This window comes from Rana temporaria, chromosome 11 (assembly GCF_905171775.1).
Source record: "Rana temporaria chromosome 11, aRanTem1.1, whole genome shotgun sequence".
NCBI classification, from domain to species: domain Eukaryota; kingdom Metazoa; phylum Chordata; class Amphibia; order Anura; family Ranidae; genus Rana; species Rana temporaria.
In genome coordinates, this window is record NC_053499.1 from 89,825,179 (window position 1) to 89,843,530 (window position 18,352).

General features: G+C 45.6%; 1 protein-coding gene across 2 annotated transcripts in view; it reads right to left on the bottom strand.

The window, feature by feature from the left end:
* MEN1 (menin 1) overlaps nucleotides 1–18,352 on the bottom strand; it is a 714,178-nt gene that overhangs the window by 332,033 nt on the left and 363,793 nt on the right. The window lies entirely within an intron of this gene.

Genomic DNA, 18,352 nt, shown 5'->3' on the forward strand with positions numbered 1-18,352 from the left:
GGCCCCCTAACCTGAGAGAGGAGGGTGAGATGGACCTCCTATCACAGTTTGGAATGGCGGCAAGGATGGGAAGTGTCATTATAATCTGGGATTTTAATTATCCTAACATTGACTGAGTGGAAGGAACCGCGCATTCATCCAAAGCTCGCCATTTCCTAAATGTCTTACGGGACAATATCATGGGTCAGATGGTAGGAGCACCAACAAGAAACAATGTGTTACGAGACCTACTGATTACTAAAAATACAGACTTGATGATCGCTGCTGTAGAAATATGGGACTACTTAAGAAACGGCGATCACAGGTCAATTCGTTTCTGCATAAATCACAATAATAGGAAGCATAAGGGAAAAAGAGTCAACTTCCAGAAACTATGACCCTTGCTAGAAAATACTAAATGGAATAAAATCTTAGGAACAAAGAACACAGGAGGAAAAATGGGTGTGCTTTAGGAGCATATTAACCCCTTCCTTACCGGGCCATTATAAAATGACACCGGCAGGAACCCTCTCTCGATTCGGGTGGACGTCATACGGCAATCTAGGGCGCGCGCGCGACACCACTTGTGACCTGGCGGCCGCGATGTCCACCGGGCACCCGCGATTGCCAGTGATCATGGCAGGAGTGTGGATCTGTGTGTGTAGACGCACAGATCCACCTCCTGTCAGAGGTGAGGAGACCGATGTGTGTACCCAGTACAGAGGAACACACATTGGTCTCCTCCCCTTGTGAGTCCCCTCCCCCCTACAGTTAGAACACATTTAGGGAACATATTAACCCCTTCAGTGCCCCCTAGTGTTAACCCCTTCCCTGCCAGTCACATTTACACAGTAATCAGTGCAGATTTATAGCACTAATTGCTGTATAAATGTGAATGGTCCCAAAAACGTGTCAAAAGTGTCCGATGTGTCTGCCGCAATGTCACGGTCACAATAAAAAAAAAAATTGCAGATCGCCGCCATTATTAGTAAAAAAATAAAAAATAATAAATAAAAATGCCATAAATGTATCCCCTATTTTGTAGACGCTATAACTATTGTGCAAACCAATCAATATAAGCTTATTGCGATTTATTTTACCAAAAATACGTAGAATATGTATCGGCCTAAACTGAGGGGAAAAAAATGTTGTTGTTTTTTTTTTAAAATGGTGATATTTATTAAATCAAAAATAGTATTTTTTTTTTTTTAATGGACGCTCTTTTGTTTATAGCGCAAAAACAAACAAACGCAGAGATGATCAAATACCACAAAAAGAAAGCTTTGTGGGGGGGAAAAAACAAAGATTAAGGTCAGGGAAACAGGCAGACAAGGGTAACCAAGGGACAGGCAAAAGGTCAAGGGCACAGGCAAACAGGAGAAGTCAGGGATGAGCCAAAAACGGTACACAGGAAGGTAATCGTAGCACACTGCCGACAGGAACTTAAGCTAACAACACGATTGAAGAGGACTGCAGACCTGTAGTGCAACAGTTAATATAGACTTCCTGGGATGGCCTGGGTGGGGCCATACAGGAAGGGGAAGTGATAAAAAGGGAACAAGAACAGAGTCAGGCCTCTAATGAACAGATGGAAACAGGTAAGCTGCCAGACTTTATTGCATATCCATGACAACAGCGCTGAAAACTAAAAATTGGTCTGGGCAGGAATGGGGTGAAAATGCCCTGTATTGAAGTGCTTAAATAAGGGTATTAGCCAGTGCATCTCAAAGGGAAATACATTTAAAAGAGCTAATAAAAGCCCTGGGTGGCTTAATGCCAATATAAAAGCAAAGGAGAAAGCATTCAAAAAATACAAGACTGAGGGATCATCATCAGCATTCCAACTGTACAAAGAATGCAATAAGAAATGTACCAAAACTATTTTTTATTTTATTTTCTTCCCACAAATAGAGCTTTCTTTTTGGGATATTTGATCACCTCTGCGGGTTTTATTTTTTGCTAAACAAACTAAAAAAGACCAACATTCTTGAAAAAAAAAAAAAAAAGATTTTCTTTGTTTAGGTTATAAAATGTTTTTTTTTTCAGCTTCAATGCTTGGCACTGATGAGTTTTGCACTGATGAGGAGGCACTGATATGTAGAATTGATGGGCACTGACAGGCGGCATTGATGGGCACTGACAGGCAGCATTGATGGGCACTAACAGGCATCATTGATGGACACCAATAGATGGCACTAATTGGGCAGGTACTGACAGGTGTTAATGCTAGGCACCGATTGACTATGGTGGGCACTGATTGGCACTTTATTGGGCACTGACAGGGGGTTATGAGGGGGCACTGACTGGGCACCAATTAGCAGTTTATGGATACATTTGATGGGGGCTGTGCTGTCAGCGTGAACTGAGGAATGCCGTTTACTGGCACTTCCTGGTTTAGGTGATGATCAGCTGTGATTGGTCACAGCTGATCACGTGGTAAGGAGCCTCTGTCAGACTGACACGCCACACACGCGATCGCCATGCTGTGTGCGCCCACATGTTATCCTGCTGGATGTCATACAACGCCCAGTAAGGATAACAGAACCACTTCCCGGCTGTCAATCTGCTATAGACCGAGCAGGAAGTGGTTAAGGAACTCCGTGAAGTAATTGCCAGACCGGTGTTCCTAATTTTTGCGAACAGTCTACTGACCTGGCATGGTACCCACTGATTGGAGAAAAGCCAATGTAGCACCAATCTTTAAAAAAGGACCAAGATATAGCCCTGGGAACTACAGACCAGTTAGCCTAACTTCAACCATATGCAAGCTCTTGAAAGGGATGATAAGGGACTATATACAAGATTTTAGTAATGGAAACAGTATCATTAGCAGTAATCAGCATGGATTCATGAAAAATTGTTCTTGCCAAACAAATATACTAACCTTCTATGAGGGGAGCTGCCATCTAGATGAAGGAAGGACTGTAGATGTACTGTATCTGGATTTTGCAAAGGCATTTGATACAGTTCCCTACAAACATTTACTATACAAGCTAAGGTACAAGCTTTGGCATGGACCAAAGGGTGAGTACCTGGATTGAAAACTGGCTACAAGGGCGAGTTCAGAGGGTAGTGATAAATCGGGAGTACTCGGCATGTTCCAATGTGGAAAGTGGGGTTCCTCAGGGTTCTGTCCTGGGACCAATTGTATTTAATTTATTCATAAATGCCATGGAGGATGGGATAAACGGCTCAATCTCAGTATTTGCGAACGATAGCTAAGCAGGGCAAACACTTCTCTGCAGGATGTGGAAACCTTGTAAAAAGATCTGAACAAATTAATGGGATGGTCAACTACATGGCAAATGAGGTTTAATGGGTAAAAATGTAAAATAATGCATTTAGGTGGCAAAAACATGAATGCAATCTACTCACTAGGGGGAGAACCTCTGGGGGGGAATCTAGGATGGAAAAGGGCTTGGGGGTCCTAGTAGATGACAGTCACAGCAACAGCATGCAATGCCAAGCTGCTGCAAGCAAAGTCAATAGAATATTGGCATGCATTAACCACTTAAGCCCCGGACCAATATGCTGCGAAATGCCCAAAGGCATTTTTACAATTCGGCACTGTGTCGCTTTAACAGACAATTGCGCGCTCGTGCGACGTGGCTCCAAAAACAAAATTGGCGTCCTTTTTTCCCCACAAATAGAGCTTTCTTTTGGTGGTATTTGATCACCTCTGCGGTTTTTATTTTTTTGCGCTATAAACAAAAATAGAGCGACAATTTTGAAAAAAAATGCAATATTTTTTACTTTTTGCTGTAATAAATATCCCCCAAAAACATATATAATTTTTTTTTTCCTCAGTTTAGGCCGATACGTATTCTTCTACCTATTTTTGGTAAAAAAAATCGCAATAAGCGTTTATCGATTGGTTTGCACAAAATTTATAGCGTTTACAAAATAGGGGATAGTTTTATTTTTTTTTACTACTAATGGCGGTGATCAGCGATTTTTTTCGTGACTGCGGCATTATGGCGGACACTTCGGACAATTTTGACACATTTTTGGGACCATTGTCATTTTCACAGCAAAAAATGCATTTAAATTGCATTGTTTATTGTGAAAATGACAGTTGCAGTTTGGGAGTTAACCACAGGGGGCGCTGTAGGAGTTAGGGTTCACCTAGTGTGTGTTTACAACTGTAGGGGGGTGTGGCTGTAGGACTGACGTCATCGATCGAGTCTCCCTATAAAAGGGATCACTCAATCGATGCAGCCGCCACAGTGAAGCACGGGGAAGCCGTGTTTACATACGGCTCTCCCCGTTCTTCAGCTCTATAAACGAATAGCCGCGCCGGCATCCCGGATCGCTCCCCGCGGGAATCCGACCGCCGCATGTAGCGGGGGGGGGGTCCCGATCGGACCCCCGACCCGCGGAAAGGCAAGGACGTACCTGTACACCCATTTGCCTGTATGTGCCATTCTGTGGACGTACATATACATGTGGCGGTCGCGAAGTGGTTAAAAAGGGAATTTACTCCAGAGATAATTCTCCCACTCTAAAAGACTGGTCCGGCCACACATGGAGTATGCCATCCAGTTCTGGGCTCCAGTCCTCAGGAAGGATGTGCTGGAAATAGAGAGTACAGAAAAGGGCAACAAAGCTAGTAAAGGGATTGGAGGATCTTAGTTATGAGGAAAGATTACAAGCACTGAACGTATTCTCTCTGGAGAAGAGACCCTTGAGAGGGGATAGGATTTCAATATACAAATAGCGTACTGGTGACCCCACACTAGGGATAAAAAAATGTCTGCGAAAGGGCATTTAACCACTTCAATACCAGGCACTTATACACCTTCCTGCCCAAACCAATTTTTAGCTTTCAGCGCTGTCGCAATTTGAATGACAATTGTGCAGTCATGCTACACTGTACCCAAACACATTTTGTATCATTTTGTTCCCACAAATAGAGCTTTCTTTTGGTGGTATTTGATCACATCTGTGATTTTTATTTGTTGTGCAATAAAAAAAAAAAAAAGTTTCTCTGTTTCTGTTAATTTTTTTTGTAAATAAGTATGTTTTCTTCAATGACGGGCACTGATATGGCTGCACTGACGGGCACCAATGAGGTAGCACTGATAGGCACTCATAGGTGGCACTGATGGGCACCAATAGGCATCACTGATGAAAATTTGTGGGTGGCACTGATGGGTACTTATGGGTGGCATTGATAGGTGGCACGGATGGGCACTGATAGGTGACACTGATGGGTGGCATTGCTGGGCATCACTGATTTTATGTGTGCCATAATGGTGCCAGTCTGTGCTCATTTTTGGGCACTGATTGGCATATTGGGCATTAATTTGCACATGTGGCTGGCCATGGGGGATATACCTGGCCATCCACATGTTAGGTGCTTCCCTGGTGGTTCAGTGTGGGCATCCGAGGGGGGCTGCACTGATGATCAGCACAGACCCCCCCTGTCAGAAGAGCGGCCGATCGGCTCTCCACTACTAGCGCCTGATCAGCCGTAGTTTGACATGGCTGAACTTGTGGTAAAGAGCCTCCATCAGAGGCTCTTTACCGAGGTCAGTGTAGCGGTGTGTCAGATTGACACAGAGCACCACTGATCGCCGCAATGCGCGCCCCCACAGTTATCCTGCTGGACATCATATTATGTCCAGTCAGGATAATGCAACCACCGCCCGACTGTCATTTTTCTATAGACCGGGCGGTAAGTGGTTAAAAAGACTCGCTGCCAATCACAAAAATTAGAGGAAAAGCGATTTAACCGCAAACAACGTAGAGGTTTCTTTACGGTAAGAGCAGTAAGAATGTGGAATTCTCTTTCACAAGCTGTGGTTTCAGCAAGGAGTGTATATATATATATATATATATATATATATATATATATATATATATATATATATATTAAAAAAAAAAAGTATCAGATAGATAGGCACCTAAACGACCACAACATACAGGGACATATAATGTAATATTGACATAAAGGCGCACACACACAGGTTGGGTTTGTGTCTTTTTGCAACCTGTGGCAGAACACAAACACTGCACATCACCCTAAACACACCATCCTCACCGTGAAACATGGTGATGGCAGTATCATATTACGGGGATATTTTTCTTCAGTAGGGACAGGGAAGCTTGTCAGAGTTGATGGGAAGATGGATAGAGCCAAATGCAGGGCAATCTTAGAAGAAAACCTGTTAGAGTATGCAAAAGACTTGAGACTGGGGCAGAGGCTTACCTTCCAGCAGGACAAAGACCCTAAACATAAAGCCAGAGCTAAAATGGAAAGGTTTAGATTAGGGTTGTTCCGATATCCATACTAGTATGGGTATCGGGACAGATTACCAAGCATTTGTGCGAGTACAACCATCAGTGACCTGAGCTGTCACATTTGGTAACTGAAGTGATGTTATGTGTTGCCGTTGTACACCGTCAGTGCTTTAACCAATCCGAGTCCCGATGCCCATCTTGGTACACCCTACACTTGGTCACATTAAGCCAGAAGCGGACATCTTGTTACACCCAGCCCATAGAGTTCAGGCTGGGTGTAACAAGATGTCTGCTGCCGCTTTTTTGTGGCCAAGTGCAGGGTGTAGCAAGATGGGCATCAGAGGCATCATTGAAAAATAGTTTAGGTTCCTTTCATGTCATTTATTTTGGTGCCTGCCCATAAGTGCCAGCCATCTGTCAGTGCCCATCCATCAGTACCAGCTATCCATCAGTGCCCATCCATCAGTGCCACTGCCAGCCATCAGTGCCATCTTTCAGTGTGTGCCACCTATCAGTGCGTGCCACCTATCAGTGCCATATTTCAGTGTGTGCCACCTATCAGTGCCATCTCTCAGTGCCAGCCATCAGTGCGTGCCACTTATCACTGCCAGCCATCAGTGCATGCCACTCATCAGTGCTTCATAATCAGTGTTAGCCGAGGCAGGAGGGACTGTACTTACCCCTCCATGCGAGGACCCGCTGGCACATTACTGACAGGCATACAACCGCGTTGGAGTAGCTGTCGGCCCGGTCCACTGTGAGTGAGACAACACAACAGCCCAGTCATGTGTGGACCCTGGAGCAAAAAGCCCACCGGCCACCCCAGTTGTCATGGGGTATCTCGTGGCAGACCCAGCGCTTAGCTAAGGTGTGCTCACACTCGATGGCCAGACTGGGGAGACTACAAGGATCTATATATCCAGCCTGTCACCCGGCCGGCAGTTGATAGACGAATCTCAAAAAAAAACATTTCTTCAGGGTGCTGGGCCCAAAGAGAGCAACAGGGCTGTTCAACTCTGTTAAAGTAATGTATTTAAATATCTAACAATATCTAACATGTTCTGCCTAGTCCTCTCCTATGAACAGGAACATACCCCATATGTCAAGAAGGCTGTGTCCGTCCATGGACGATAAGAGAAAATACCCTGTTCTAGGGTATGGTTCGAGGTTTTATGTGATACCAGTGTCCAATGTGAAAGGGTTGTATAATCCACCTTGATTCTTGTCTTGCGATGGCCGCTTCTATTGGCGTGCCACTACAGCTCCAGGAAATGGCCTCCCTTGGGTTGTCCACAGCCTCCAGCTCCACGCCATCACTGCACAGACACTTTGTAAGTAGCATGCCCTAGGGGGATCTTTCATATTCACCTGAGTGTTGCCCCTCAACAGCATTGCCCCAGACAATCTTTTTGGGGAATTAATACAATTATAGTTCGTTATCATAGATCCAGTCCACGTGCTACGCTCCTAAAGATTGGCCACAGCCATAAAAAGCATTGAGCTACAGATGCCGTGCACTTTGTCATATTAAGTTCAACCATGCTATATTTATTACCCGAGATTATAGGCTCCATGGTTGTCTGTGTCAATCCCTCCTGGGATGTTTTACCTAGTATCTACCATAGGGATCCATGATGCCCTACAACGAGGGAATTGTTTTGTTTGTGAGATCCATTGGATCTTATATTGCCTTATTGTAATATCTTGTTTATTTCTATAATGGGGATTAAGAGAGGCCCCTAACCACATTCTCTACAATAATTGTTATATGTTTATTGTTCAGATTTGTACACTTACCATGTATGAATCAAATTTGTTTTTTTTGTATAATCATAATACACCCTGATTTAAAAAATATTCAATATCAATTTTATTTAATAAATTACCATATCTACTTTGCACATACTAGTTTAATTTAAAGTAACAATTTTCCTTCCCTCTTTCCTTCCTTCCCCCTTCCACCCAATTTTCCTTAGTGACAGGGATGGAGGTATGACCTTATCTAAATGGAGACAAGAAAATTTGCGCTAACCCAAGAATATAAATTAATAAAACAAATATAGGTGTGCTAAACCAGAAGGCAGCAGTTAACAGTGCATGCACACATAAATACAAATAGAAAAAATAAAAAAACTGTGCCAACTTAATATAACCAGCTGTGATGCCGGAACAAAGTAAATAAATTGATCAAGGTGAAACAGTCCTAAAAAATGTCCCAGTGAAAATGAAGCAATAAATGTAGCAATAAATGATTTTCAGCTGGAAACTGACAACACCACAGTTTGTCAATAAAACGTCAACCTATGACAAAACGCGTCTGGGGCGTGCGCTCAGTAACGCTACCGTGATCATTTTTGAATAAGGAAGGGCTCCTCCTTTGCCGGCCGGCACCAATTTTAAATGCTTTTATGATTCTGCTTAATTGTAAGTACAATCTTTTTTACTGAAATAAAAACCCCTAAACGGTATCACGCTATGGCCTGTTTTCTGTTCTGGTGACCACGGAACTTCGAGTGAAGGGGCAGCTGTTTTTTTCCTGTGGAGGATTGTGGATTCCCCTGGCAGCTGGTTCTTTCCCGTGGAGGATTGGATCTGGATTCCCCTGGACCTGGTGCTATCACTGTGCGGTTAAATCTGCTTAAGGCTATTCCCTCCTATCGATCTGGTAAGAGGCTGTCTATGTGGTGGCGGTTCACTGATGATTTTTATTTTTTTTTTAATTGTATTTTTATTGGGTTTTAACCAGTTCCTGACGGCTGTACGACTTTGTACGGCCGCCGGGTGGCTCTGAATCTCTGGGAGGCCGTGTTTATACGGCCGCCCCTTTCCTCGTTCCCCGCGCGCACTCCCGAGCGCGCATCGGGGAACTCCTGTACTGGCCGTGTCCCTTGGACACAGCCAATTACAGATCGCGGTAAATAGCCAATCACAGCGGCTATTTACAGCGCGATTCTGTGGCCAATGAGAGATGATCTCAAATGTAAACATATGAGATCATCTCTCATTGCTGGCTCTCCCTCCTCACACAGACAGTGCGTGTGAGGAGAGAGAGCAATCTGTGAGTGATACAAAGTATCAAATGTAAAAAAAAAAAACTGTTACAACGTGCCCAGTACCCAATCAGTGCCCAGTGATACCTGTGCCACCAGTGTCCATCTGTGCCACCAGTGCCCAGTTCCCACATGTGCCATGTGCCCAGTGCCCACCTGTGCCAAGTGCCCACCTGTGCCAAGTGCCCACCTGCCACCTCAGTACTTTTCAGTGCCCACCTGTGCCACCTCATCAGTGCCTACCTGTGCCACCTCATCAGTGCACATCTGTGCCACCTCATCGGTGCACATCAGTACCCATCTCAGTGCCCACCTGTTTCGCCACATTAGTGCCATCTGTGCCGCCTCATCAGTGTCATCTGTGCCGCCTCATCAGTGCACATCTGTGCAATCAGTGCACATCTGTGCCGCCTCATCAGTGCACATCTATTCCACCCCATCTCTGCCACCTCAGTACCCATCTCTGCCACCTCAGTACCCATCTCTGCCACCTCAGTACCCATCTCTGCCCATCTGTGCCGCCTCAGTGCACATCTGTGCCACACATCTGTGTGAAGTCGCCAGCAACAATGTCAAAGCGTCTCTTTTCCACCGAGCAGGCATATGCAATTATTGCCGCAAGTGACGAGAGCAACGGGGAGCTCTCGTCTTCCGATTCCCAGCTGGATTCCGATTCGGATGTAGACTACGAGCCAGTCTACAGCAGTGGAACCGATACAGGCTCAGAGGGGGAAGATAATCAGCCTGCCAAAAGAAGGCGCTCTGGTGAGGCAGTGCCATCCACCAGCACCGTCATGCCATCCACCAGCCCCGTCATGCCATCCACCAGCCTCGTCATGCCATCCACCAGCCCCGTCATGCCATCCACCAGCCCCGTCGTGCCATCCACCAGCCCCGTCGTGCCATCCACCAGCACCGAAGTGCCATCCACCAGCACTGCAGTACCTCGGCAGCAAAGGCCAAGGACCCATGCAAGCCTTCCCTATGCCCTTCAGTACCCCTTGTGGCTTCCTCCAAATTCCGGAGAAGCCAACATTCCCCCTTTTACTGCCCAGCCAGGAGTCCAGGTGGACAACGGACAATTTTTCACCAATACCATTTTTTCGATTTATTTTTTACTGAGGAACTGCTTTCTAGCATTGTGGCCCAGTGCAACCTATATGCCCAACAGTTTATCACCAACAACCCCACATCGTCTTATGCCCGTCCCTACAATTGGAGAGATCTAACAGTGGAGGAGTTCAGGATTTTTTTAGGCCTCACCTTTTGTATGGGACTCAACCCAAAAAAACGAAAAACATTCCTGTTGGTCCAAACGCCCCATTTATCACATGCCAATCTTTTCTGCATCAATGCCCAGAAACCGATATTTCACGATCATGAGGTTCCTCCACTTCAATGATAACACCCAGTCCCTTCCCCCGAAATGACCCAAATTTTGACAGGCTTTTCAAAATTCGCCCCTTATTAAATTATTTTTCAGAATTATTCCCCCAAATATATACCCCGGAACAACACATTTGTGTAGACGAGTCCCTAGTAAAATTTTGTGGCCGACTTAAAATCAAACAGTTTATACCCAGCAAAAGAGCCCGCTATGGGGTGAAGATGTACAAGCTATGTGAACGAGCCACAGGGTACTTGTATTCCTTCTTGGTGTACGAAGGGAAGGACACCCAGCTGAATCCCCCTGATTGCCCAGACTACTTGGGATCAAGTGCAAAAGTTGTCTGGCAACTTATCACCCCCCCTCCTGGATAAAGGATACCACCTATACGTGGACAACTTTTATACGTCTCTTCCTCTGTTCCACAACCTGCACCGGAAGAAGACGCCAGCATGTGGCACCACCAGAAAGAACCGGAAAGGCTTTCCTCAAAGCCTTGTGAATACAAAGCTGAAGAAAGGGGAATCGACGAGTCTGCGCAACAAGGAGGTTCAGTTCAGTGAAGTGGAGGGACAGAAGAGACGTTATACATGTTGTCGTCCATCCACAACGATTCCTTTGTAGAAACCCGCAGAAGGCGTGGCACGCCATCCAAAAGCCCACCTGTATCCGGGACTACAATTCGTTCATGGGGGGAGTCGACTTAAATGATCAAATGATGGAACCATATCTACCCACAAGACGCACGTACCATTGGTACAAGAAAGTAGCTATTTATTTTTTTCATTTGGCCGTCTACAACTCCCATATTATTTACCGCAAATCCACCCAAAACCCCTTACCCTTCCTTGGCTACCTGGAGGAAATTACCACTACCCTGATATTCCCGACTAACCTACCCCAAAACATCGGATCAGATGTTCTAAGTCGGCTCTCCGAACGGCACTTCCCGGATAAGGTCCCTCCCACAGCATCAGGCCGACGAGCTCAAAAAAATGTAAAGTGTGTGCCAGTGGAGGAGTCAGACGAGACACAGTTTATTATTGTGCAGAGTGTCCTTCACAACCAGGCCTCTGTGTAACTGACGGTTTTAAACGTTACCATACTAAACTAAAGTATTAGTTTAGTATGGTAAACGTAATCATCCGTTCCTGCCTTCTCACCCCTTATGCCACTGCCTGCTTTGTAACTGACCCCGGCTTGTTATTGGACCACGCTTCTGCCTAATGATTTTGTAATACCGCTGCCTGATTTGGAATTGACCCTGGACTGTTTTTCGACCATTCTTCTGCCTAACGATTCTGTAATGCCTCTGCCTGATCTGGAACTGACCTCGGACTGTTTGACCATGCCTTTTGCCTGCCTCTTGGACTGATCTTGTACCCTGCTACTGGACTAGTGGGACTCAACACAGGGGTCTCACATATGTGAGGGGATCCAGAAAAGTTTTTCTAGATGAAGAAAACAATTTTTTTGGTTTTTTCATCCTAGATTAGGGTCTGGTTGCCCGGAGGCTTCAAAGAGATTTGGGTGGGAGAAGCCTCTACCCCTGTCCCCATTCTGTCCTGAACGAGGCCCTCCTTCTGCCTGCTGCCTGTAGGACCTATGCCATCATGCCTCTGCCTGTTGCATGAACTGACCACCTGCAGTATCCCTGCCTGGACAATTGTGTATGCCGTTGCTGACCAAGTCCCTGCCTGCTGCCTGGACCAGTGCTATCCTGTGTAGAACTGCGCTACTCTTACCACAGATAATCTTTTGTTTACACTTTGCTCAGCATAATGTATTTTGGGGTGTAATTCTTGGTATGTGCATGCTATGTGTCTCTGGAACACCTGACGGTGTTCCTTGCATGTTGGATCTCTATATGTGGTCAGGCTGTGTAGAAGTCTCACACATGGGGTATCGTTTTACTCAGGAGGAGTAGCAGAATGTATTTTGGGGTGTCATTTTTGCTATGTACATGCTATGTGTTGGAAATATCTTATCAATGGACAACTTTGTGTAAAAAACAATGCGATTTCATTTTTTTTCCACATATTCCAAAAACTTCTGGAAAAAAATGAACCATTCAAAAGACTCATTATGCCTCATAGATTATACGTTAGGGTGTTAGCTTTCCAAAATGGGGTCATTTTGTGGGTAATTCCATTGTCCTGGTGTTCCAGGGCCTTCTAAATTGTAATAGGTTGTCAACTAGTTAGATGTGCAATTTATGCTCCTAAAACCCCTGATGGCGCTCCCTGCAGTTTGGGCATCGGTATGTGGCCAGGCAGTGGAAAAGTCTCACACATGGGGTATCGTTTTACTCAGGAGGAGTAGCAGAATGTATTTTGGGGTGTCATTTGTGGTATGCACATGCCATGTGAGAGAAATAAGCTATTACAATGACACTTTTGAGAAATTGTTTAAATAAAAAATAAAAATCTTAATTTTGCAAAGTGTTTTGGGAAAAAATTACAACTTCAAATAACTCACCATGCCTCTTACTAAATACCTTGGGATGTCTACTTTCCAAAAAGGGGTTATTTGGGGGGCATTTGTACTTTCCTGGCTTGTTAGGGTCTCAAGAAATGAGATAGGCCTTCAATACATCAGGTGTGATCATATGTGATAATTTATTATGATTTGCACTATAGCTTGTAGACTCTAAAACTTTCACACAGACCAAATAATTTCCAAAAAATTGGGGTTATTTTTATCAAAGACATGTAGCAGTATAAATTGTGGCCAAAATTTATGAAGAAAAATTAATATTTTGCTAAATTTTATCACAGAAACTAAGAAAAAAACGTTTTTTTTTCAAAATTTTCGGTCTTTTTTCATTAATAGCGCAAACAATAAAAAACCCAGAGGTGATCAAATACCACCAAAAGAAAGCTCTATTTGTGGGAAAAAAAGGACAAAAAAATCATTTGGGTACAGTGTTGCATGAAAATTGGTCTGGTCAGGAGAGTGTTTAAGTGCCCAGTATAGAAGTGGTTAGGAAACACATAGTACAGAGCAGAATCATAGAGTACAAAAGAATGATAACATCAACATAATGATATCAAAGAGATTTCTCAAAAGAGAGCATAAAAACAATTGACAAGAATACAGAATATCCAATGTAGAAATTAGCAGCATAGATCAGAGAGTAATAATAAAGATTAAGTTTCTTGTGAAAAAATAAATAAATAAATAAAATAAATAATAAAGGCTAAGGTGAGGATAGTGGCACAGAAGTCCCGTATCTCGAGTGGTCCCAAGGCTCCCAAACCTTATCGAATTGTGGAATAGAATCATGAACAGACGCTGTTAGGGCTCTTTCACACGTCAGTTCAGTTTTTTAGATCAGTTTTTTTTTCATCAGTTCATCCGTTTTTCCATCAGTTTTTCGTCCGTTTTTTGTCAGTTTTTCATCAGTTTTTCCATCCGTTTTTTCATCCGTTTTTTTTTGGGGGGGGCTTTTTACATACAGTGCCTGCCGCCGAGAATGTGTTTTTAGCACGACGGCATCGCGCTGATTCTCGGCGACAGGGTGCCGACATCTCGCACTCGCTGGAATAGTAAAAGCACATTCCAGCAAGCACGTCATAGAAGCGACGGGAGATCCGACTTGGATTCCCGTCAATTCTACACGTGTGCGGCGTTTTTTATGAATCCTGAGGGGGAAGTCCCCGCCGGATTTTAAATAAAAATCCGGCATGGGTTCCCCCCTCGGGAGCATACCGGGCCCTTAGGTCTGGTATGGGTTGTTAGGAGACCCCCCTACGCCGAAAAAACTGCGTAGGGGGTCCCCCTACAATCCATACCAGACCCGTATCCAAAGCACGCTACCCGGCCGGCCAGGAAAGGAGTGGGGATGAGCGAGCGCCCCCCCCCCCTCCTGAGCCGTACCGGGCTGCATGCCCTCAACATGGGGGGGTTGGGTGCTCTGGGGCAGGGGGGGCGCACTGCGGCCCCCCCCCACCCCAGAGCACCCTGTCCCCATGTTAATGAGGACAGGGCCCCTTCCCGACAACCCTGGCCGTTGGTTGTCGGGGTATGCGGGCGGGAGGCTTATCGGAATCTGGGAGCCCCCTTTAATAAGGGGGGCCCCCAGATACCGGCCCCCCACCCAAAGTGAATGGATACGGGGTACATCGTACCCCTACCCATTCACCTGGAGGCAAAAAGTTAAAGTTAATAAACACGACACAATGGTTTTTAAAATAATTTATTAGTCTGCTCCGGAGGCCCCCCCCCTGTCTTCTTTATTAGCTCTTTCACCAGGGGGGGCTTCTTCTTTGACGTCTTCGGGTGGGGGCCGCTCTTCTTCGCCGCCGTCTGGTTCTCTTTCACCGCCGGGGGGGTCGCTTTTATAAAAGCCCCCCCCCGGCGGGTTTCCTTCGACGTCTTCGGCGGGGGGTGGTGTGCTTCTTCTTCCGCTATCCGGGGGGGTCTTCTCCGCTCTCCGGGGGCCTTCTTCTATGTTCGCCGCTCTCCGCTGTTGACTCGGTGCACCCCGGTTCTTCCTCCCGCTGTCCAGTGCCTTCTCCTTCAGCACTGAACGTCTTCTTCTCCTGTGCTGTGACGTTGTCTTCTTCTTCTTCTCCCGATGTTGACACGTCGCCTCTTCTCGCTGCAATGACGGGTGCGCGGCTTGCATCTTACTTATATAGACCTCACAGTCCCATCATGCTCCGTACCTACCCATGTGATACCTACCCACGTGGGTAGGTACCGGAGCATGATGGGACTGTGAGGCCTATATAAGTCAGATGCAAGCTGTGCACCCGTCATTGCAGCGAGAAGAGGCGACGTGTCAACATCGGGAGAAGAGAAGAAGAAGACGACGTCACAGAGAAGAAGAAGAAGAAGACGACGTCACAGAGAAGAAGAAGAAGAAGACGACGTCACAGAGAAGAAGAAGAAGAAGACGACGTCACAGAGAAGAAGAAGAAGAAGACGACGTCACAGAGAAGAAGAAGAAGAAGAAGAAGAAGAAGAGAAGAAGAAGAAGAAGAAGAAGAAGAAGAAGAAGAAGAAGAAGAAGAAGAAGAAGAAGAAGAAGAAGAAGAAGAAGAAGAAGAAGAAGAAGAAGAAGAAGAAGAAGAAGAAGAAGAAGAAGAAGAAGAAGAAGAAGAAGAAGAAGAAGAAGAAGAAGAAGAAGAAGAAGAAGAAGAAGAAGAAGAAGAAGAAGAAGAAGAAGAAGAAGAAGAAGAAGAAGAAGAAGAAGAAGAAGAAGAAGAAGAAGAAAGAAGAAGAAGAAGAAGAAGAAGAAGAAGAAGAAGAAGAAGAAGAAGAAGAAGAAGAAGAAGAAGAAGAAGAAGAAGAAGAAGAAGAAGAAGAAGAAGAAGAAGAAGAAGAAGAAGAAGAAGAAGAAGAAGAAGAAGAAGAAGAAGAAGAAGAAGAAGAAGAAGAAGAAGAAGAAGAAGAAGAAGAAGAAGAAGAAGAAGAAGAAGAAGAAGAAGAAGAAGAAGAAGAAGAAGAAGAAGAAGAAGACATTCAGCGCTGAAGGAGAAGGCACCGGACAGCGGGAGGAAGAACCGGGGTGCGCCGAGTCAACAGCGGAGAGCGGCGAACATAGAAGAAGGCCCCCGGAGAGTGGAGAAGACCCCCCGGATAGCGGAGAAGACCCCCCCGGATAGCTGAAGAATCACACCACCCCCCCGCCGAAGACGTCGGAGGAAACCCGCCGGGGGGGGGGGCGCTTTTATAAAAGCGACCCCCCCCGGCGGTGGAAGAGAACCAGACGGCGGCGAAGAAGAGCGGCCCCCAGCCGAAGACGTCAAAGAAGCCCCCCCTGGTGAAAGAGCTAATAAAGAAGACAGGGGAGGCCTCCGGAGCAGACTAATAAATTATTTTAAAAACCCTTGTGTCGTGTTTATTAACTTTAACTTTTTGCCTCCAGGTGAATGGGTAGGGGTACGATGTACCCCATATCCATTCACTTAGGGTGGGGGGCCGGTATCTGGGGGCCCCCTTATTAAAGGGGGCTCCCAGATTCCGATAAGCCTCCCGCCCGCATACCCCGACAACCAATGGCCAGGGTTGTCGGGAAGGGGCCCTGTCCTCATCAACATGGGGACAGAGCACCCAACCCCCCATGTTGAGGGCATGCAGCCTGGTACGGCTCAGGTGGGGGGGGCGCTTGCTCGTCCCCACTCCTTTCCTGGCCGGCCGGGTAGCGTGCTTTGGATACGGGTCTGGTATGGATTGTAGGGGGACCCCCTATGCCGTTTTTCGGCGTAGGGGGGTCTCCTAACAACCCATACCAGACCTAAGGGCCCGGTATGCTCCCGAGGGGGGGAACCCATGCCGGATTTTTATTTAAAATCCGGCGGGGACTTCCCCCTCAGGATTCATACCAAACGCTGCACATGGTGTTAGCGGATCGGATGGTAAACGGATCATCCGTTTTTCGTCCGTTCCGTTTTTTTGACGGAAGAAAAATAGGGTTTTCTTCCGTCCAAAAAAACGGAACTTAACGGAGACGGATGCTAACGGACGTTAGCGGATGCTCATCCGCTAACGGACGTTAACCCATAGGGAAGCATTGCGGTCCGTTAACGGACGTCCAAAAAACGGACGAACGGAACGGACGTGTGAAAGAGCCCTTAAGTACTCCATCCTCCGAATCTCAGTGACCAGGTGCAGAAATCTGGACCACGGAGGGGGAGCCGTGGATAACCAACACAGCGGTATAAGCCTCCTGGCCGCAAGTAAGACATAGGCGGCCAAGTGGTTTACATTTTTGGTCAGGCCAGGGAACGGAAGTCCCAAAAGAAAATTTAAAGGGTCAAACGAAAGGGACAAATCCATTACCTCCTGTAACAGTAGCCTCACCTTCAGCCAAAAGGGTTGGACCAGGGAACAATTCCAAAAGATATGAAACAAAGTACCAGTAGTGTTTCCACAACGCCAGCAATGTGGCGAAACCGAGGGAACATACGTATGGATAACATCAGGGGTTTTATACCAGAACATGAGGATTTTGATGGACGTTTCTCCATGGGTCACACATTTAGAAGACTTAAAAGTAGAGGACCAAATCTTGTCCCAGACTTGAACCGTATTAGGCTTACCCAATATGTGTGACCATTTTCTCATATAAAGGTGTGTGGTTTCAGAAATAGGAGTCGACTCACGGAGGATACGGTGGATAGAAGAAATTAAATGTAATTGATGGGGGCCCTGAGCACACAAAAACTCGAAAGCTGTCGGTCTGTCGAGGGTCAAGGTGGGAGATTTGGATTGAAAGAAATGTCTAACTTGTAGGTAGAAATAAAAAAGATGAGATGGTATATAAAATTTTCTGCACAAGATGTCAAAAGAGTACAGCCTCCGCGTAATGGGATCAACTACATTCCGTAGCTAAAACAGAGGCACATTTCACTGATGATTTTTTACTGCGCTGCGATGTTGTCAGTTTCCAGCTGAATATCATTTATTGCTACATTTATTGCTTCATTATCACTGGGACATTTTTTAGGACTGTTTCACCTTGATCAATTTATTTACTTTGTTTCGGCATCACAGCTGGTTATATTGAGTTGGCACATTTTTTTTCTTTTTTCTATATGACCTTACCTAACCTTTCCTCAATTAAAGTCCCAATTTCAATTCCTCTATGTTTATAATAACTTGGTGCTATAGTTGTTGTAAGTAAGCAAGCTATCGCTTGTGGAACGTGTGTGTCAACTGCTGTTCCTGTGTTTTGTACGACAAA